The following is a 6,000-nucleotide window of genomic DNA, read 5'->3' as shown; positions in this document are numbered from 1 at the left end:
TCGTCAAGAAGATAGTTAGGTCTGTGAAATTTGTTCTACCTCACAGTGGGGTTATGAAGTCATTGCCTAAGGATTTTCTGAGCTGTTCGTTGCTGTTTGAGCCTTCTGTGTTACTGTTTGGTGCTGGTTGAGCATATTTGTGTTAAAAATCCAGTAAATATTTGCTTATTGAGCTGAGCTGGCTTTGTGATACTTCCCCATCTAACTTGCTGCGCTGTGGGGAGTGGTCAGCATCGTGGAGCTTGGAGAAGTCCTGTGGCCGCATATGTGGCTGCATGGGCCGGGAGCTCCAGGACCTGCAGAACTGTGACAGCTCCCGCCCGGCTCCTCCTGATGGGGCCCGAGAGCTCTCAGCCTGCCCGCAGAGCAGCACACCCAGGAGCGGCCCCCAGACCTGGCTGGCATCTCCCCTGAGATTAGCCGTGAAGCTGGGTTGTCGTTTATAATGTGGCAGCTGCAGGATGTCTCGATTCAGAGATTTGGTGTCCTCGTGATTCAGCCTTGACAGGCGTATGTCCTCAGGAATAGTGCCCTATCGATTTTTCTATCTGGGTGATTCATGCATCATGAATGGGATGTTTCATAGGGGGAGTATAGCAGACTGTGGCCAGGCTCTTCAGGGAGGGCGGGGTGCAGCTGAGGCCCCAAGCACCACCAGGGTGACCCCAGGCAACCCTTAGCACCATACCCCAGGTCCGCGCATTGAACCACTGACCCAGCTGAGAATGGTCAGTGGGGCCCTCGAGTCTTCTGAGCACTGTTTGAAGAGCCCCCAAGTGGAATACTAAAGTCCCCCATCTATATTGCACTGTCCACATTTTCCTTCGATTCTGTTAGCATTTTCTCAATATTTTTAAGTGCTCAGACGTTAGGTGAATTTTTGTTTTACTCTTTGTGATGAGTTAAACCCTGTTTAATTATACAATTACCATCTTCATCTTACGACTCCTTTGGCCCAAAGTCTGTTCCTCCTGGAGCAAATGTAGTTATTACAACTCTTGGTTTTCATTTGCATGAGTACCTTTTCCCTTCGCCTGGAGCTTACTTGTGTCCTTGTATTTGAAGTGGAGCTTTTGGCTTGTTCTTCAAGCCTGCGTTTCCCTTGAGCATGCATCTCCCTTGCTTGGCTCCGTGGTTTCTGCTAGCCTGTTTCCACTCTGGAGAAGCCTGTGTTATCTCCTCAACACACGCTTATCCTTCTCTATCCCTAAGTTTCAATGAAACTGCCTTGCTTCACATAAGAAGCAAACAAAGTGTATCTCTTGAGGGCACCATGGAGGAAATTCCTGCTTTATCCATTATCCACTTTGTTTTGAGATTCAACCCACTCACACTCAGGGAAATTATTGATAAGAACTTCATAATGCCATTGGTAACAATATTTGTTTCCTGACTCTTTTGTAGTTTTCCATTCACCTTTTCCAATCTCGCTTTGTGAACTGACACTTCTGCACAATGGTATGCTTTATTCTTTGGTCTGCATTTTTGCTGTACAGTGCTCAGGACTTACTCCTGGCTCTGTGCTCAGGAATCACCTTGGCGGACTTGGGAGAACATAGGGGACATTCGCAAATTAAACCCAGGTCTGCTTTATGTAAAGCAAGTGCCCACCTGCTGTCCTGTCACTCTGGCTGCTCTTTTCATGCATTTCTAAAATTTACGGTAGGTTTTGTTTTGTTATTTTGAGGTTTACATAAGTTTTATTTTAATCACACACAAATATTTACTCTTATTCCATCCTTGTTTCTGATGTCACAATTTACATCATTTTATATTGTGCATAAATCGCTAGAGCTATAGCTGATTTTAATACTTTTGTCCTTTCAACCACCATTTCATGGAGAGATGATGACCTGAAAATAATTTCTTCCAGACCTGCACTGTGTAGCAAGACAATTATATAGTGTACATATATATATACACATATATATATTGTGTGCACATATATGTAATATAAATGTGTATATCAGTGTATATATATCTTAGTTTAGCGGGTTTTTTTAAAATTCTGCCTTGGACATCTTTAAAATATTGCTATTTTTTACAGGCATATACAGGAATAAAAATGTTTAAAACCAGGTTTTAACTTCCAGAGCCAAATGGTTAACATCACCATGTTACTGTCTTAGAGATTCTGAACGTGATATTAAACTTATCAGTGTACTGTACATTGTCAAATGCTTTTATGTCACTAATTGGCGTCCCTCATTTCAGCTTATCTTAGAAGTCTGGTCTGCTAGTGATAAACTGCCTCCATTATTATTAGGGAAAGTCTTTATAACACTGCTCCTCTCTGAAGGACAGCTCTGCTGGGTATTCTTAATTGCTAGGTCTTCCTCTTTGACTGCTTACAGCCAGCATCTGAATCTCTTCAAGTCTGCGGGGACTCGGCTAGGAAATCCAGGGATAGTTTTATGGCTCTCTTGGATGAGAGATTTTCTCCTCCCATTGATTTTTCAACTTGTTTTTTATTTTAAACGATTTTATTTTGTTTTCATTTCTTTCGTTGAATCCCATTACAAAGTTACTCATGATTTGGTTTCAGTCATACAATGTTCCAGCATCCGTCCCTTCACCAGTGCACACTGGTCCCCAGTTTCCCTCCTACCACCCCCTGCCAGTCTCCGCTCCCCATCTGCCTCTATGGCGGGCACCTTGGTTTGCAATACAGGTACTAAGAGGTCACCATTTGTTCCGGCATTCAGTATTTTTATAGCGAAGGCACAGCTGGAGTAGCTTTCTCTTTTTCTTTCTTTTTTTTTCTTTTTGGGTCACACCTGGCGATGCTCAGGGGTTACTCCTGGTTCTGCACTCAGGATTTACCCCTGGTGGTGCTCAAGGGACCATATGGGATGCTGGGACTCCAACCCAGGTTGGCCGCATGCAAGGCAAATGCCCTCCCCGCTGTGCTATGGCTCCAGCCCCAGAGTAGCTTTTCTCTTAGCTGGATGGAGGCTTTGGAGTGTGGACGTGACTGCAGGAGTATAGGGGCGTGGGGGAGGGGAGGCAGCCCGACCCGACTCCCAGAAAGCCCAGAGGTCTGTCACAAACCCGCATCATCGAGTTCTCAGCAGCCTGGTATCTGGGTGAGGTCTGCCACGAGACAGTGGCGCCCGGCCAGGGGCGGAGTGGCGATTTGGGAGTGTGGGGGGAGGCGGCTGCCCGGGGCTCTGTTTGGGCGGGCACTAAGCTGGCCCACCCCCTCCAGTCTACCCCTGTCTGGGTCCGAGATTAACTGCGGCTTTTGATCTCTTTCAAGATTTATGGGTCTCCGAAGCCAGACCGAGAAATGAGTCTGTGCAGCTGAGCCCGGCTTTGCAGCTGCACTCTTCGCAGCTTAACTGGGTCTGGCCGGCGGCACAGCGGGGACTGGGGGGCTCGGGATGTCTGAGGGCACCACCAGGCTGCGGACGCGCTCGCCCCACGGGTACAGGTTGACCTGTGCAGGTGGCACACGGCCCAGGGTCCGACCAGCACGGCCCGTGGTCTGGACACTCTGGACCTGCTGTAGACCCCATCCACAGGGCCTGAGCGGGGGGCGCACGCCTCCTCCCGGGGTCTCCAGACAGTGCTCAGGGAGCTTTCCTCCGTGATACGCTGCGTCCCGGGAAGAAGTCCTGGGCTGCCGGGCGCTGGCCTTGGACGCAGCAGCTGTTTTCAGTCCGGGCCCCGAGTGGGTGCCCAGCCGGCCGGGAGACCCTGGAGCCGCTCGTGGCGGGCACCTGGGTGCCACAGCTGTTCCGGCCTCGAGGCTGGCCTCGGAAAGCGCCCGTGACAGAGCTGACACACGCTCACTGGGACCTCGGGAGGGTTTCTGGGCCGTCCCGCCCGCAGGTCGGACTCCCAACAGCCGCCACCGTCCCGGGCCTGGCTGGCACAGCCGCTACCGAGGTTCCTAAGCGGCTTTGTTTTATTTTGGATGGTCTGTTTGTCTCCCAGCCTCGGTTGTTCCCATCTCTTTCGGCTCGAGAGTTGTCGCCCATTCTCTGCTCGCTAAGCTCTCCAGCTCTCCGTTCCTGCAAAGCTTTGCACACGGCTTCTCCTTTCCCTTCGTGCGGTGCCGGGGCCAGGGGCTTCACACAGTCTAGGGCTGTGATAGTGAGCCAGATTCCCAGATTTGATCGCTTTTTCTTCTTTCTTTCTCCTTTTATGGGGGTGTCGGGTAGGGTGTGTGGGCAGGACACACCTGGCTGTGCTCAGGGATGACTCCTGGCTCTGTGCTCAGAGGTCGCTCCTGGTGGGTCTGGGGGACCATAGGGCATGCCGGGGATTGAACCCAGGTCCGCTGTATGCAAGGCAAATGCTCTCCCTGCTGTGCTCTCTCTCTGCCCATAACGGCTTTCCTTCATGGTGTTTCCCAAGACCTGAAGGTGTTCATTCCCTCCGCTCCTCTCATTTCATCTGATCTAAAGTTCACTGATTTTTTTTCTTCTGCTTTTCAAAATCCGAGGTTGAGGTTCTTTATTGAATTCTTCAGCACTGTGTCTTCAGTTCCAGATTTCTTTGTTTCTCCTTGGTACAGGTTTTCCTTTCTGCATTATTTTCCAGATTAGCATTGAACTGCATTCTCTAGAACCATCATGCTTGGTTCTTTGTCAGGTGATTCCTGAACCTGCCTTTCTCTGCAGTAGTTACGTATTTCCTTCGTGGGAAAGTTTCTCGGCGTCTCTGGATTTCTGTAACCCGTGTAGGTGTCCCTGTACTTGAAGAAGTAGACACCTCTTAGACTTTATGGACTCACTTCAGAAACTTAAGACTTTCAGCTGTGGGGGTGGCACGTGGGGACAGTGGGTTGGGCTGCTGCGGCCCACGGCACTGAGGAGGCTCCTGACAGAACTGCCGGCCACAGAGGCCCTGGGGATCTCAATGGCACTCCACGGCCAGTGGCCAAGGACCCCGAACAGCAGCAGCAGTGACTGAAACTAGCAATGAAATATATACATATATATATATATATATATATGAGAATATGGAACCAGTGACTGTGAGAATATGGATCCAGTGACTGTGAGAATATGGAGCCAGTGACTATGAGAATACAGAATTAGCAAAGAATGAGAACATGGAGCCAGTGAAGTATCTGAGAACATGGAACCAGTGATAAATACAAGAAAATGGAATTAGTGATGAACAAGAATGTGGAGCCAGTAAATGAGAATACAGAACCCGTGAAGAATGAGGATATGGAACCCATGAAGAACATGAGGATATGAAACCAGTGAAGAATATGAGAATATGGAACCCATGAAGAGTATGAGAATATGGAACCCGTGAAGAGTATGAGAATATGGAACCCGTGAAGAGTATGAGAATATGGAACCCGTGAGGTGTATGAGAATATGGAACCAGTAAGGAACGAGAGGCCAGTGGTGGAGAGAAAATGGAAGCAGTAGTGAGTGTGTGCCCTGCCAGTGCTGGGTGCAGCCACACGAGGGGGGCCTGGGCGGGCAGCAAGGGCAGCGCCAGGGGTGGGGCAGGAGCCGAGACGGTCAGCACTGGGTGCTCCGTGGGTGTCCAGCAGGGCTGGCCCTGGGGCCAGGGCGGGGGTGGGCCTGACTGGCACCCACAGGTGGTGAGATGGCGCTGTGCCGCGAGCTTCCCTTTGTCTCTGTTTCTGTTCTAGCAGCGGGGAAATCACTTCTCCAGATTCCCTCCCCTCTACCTGAGTCCTCTATTACTAAGGGCACTGTGGATTTCTCATCCACGCGCACTTTGTGCTTGGACATGCAATAAAAATGGTGCGTACCCCGACTTGCAAATATTTGAAAGAAGAGCAAAAATGAAAGCAAACCCCCGGCCTGGCTGCTGGCACGTTCTTCTGCTGTGGGGGCTGGAGCGGGGGCAGCGGCAGCTCTCGGGCTGGGAGGGGGCCCTGGGCAGCGGCTGTGCTCACAGTCCCGTGCTCACAGCGTCGGGCACGAGCAGTAGCCTCTGTGTGTGGCCGTGGGTTGCTCTCTGCAGAAGCTGCCACAGACCCGCAACTGCACCCGTCCCTGGGAC

This window comes from Sorex araneus, chromosome 5 (assembly GCF_027595985.1).
Source record: "Sorex araneus isolate mSorAra2 chromosome 5, mSorAra2.pri, whole genome shotgun sequence".
NCBI lineage: Eukaryota > Metazoa > Chordata > Mammalia > Eulipotyphla > Soricidae > Sorex > Sorex araneus.
The sequence above is the reverse complement of the archived record's forward strand: the minus strand, read 5'-3'. Positions refer to the sequence as shown.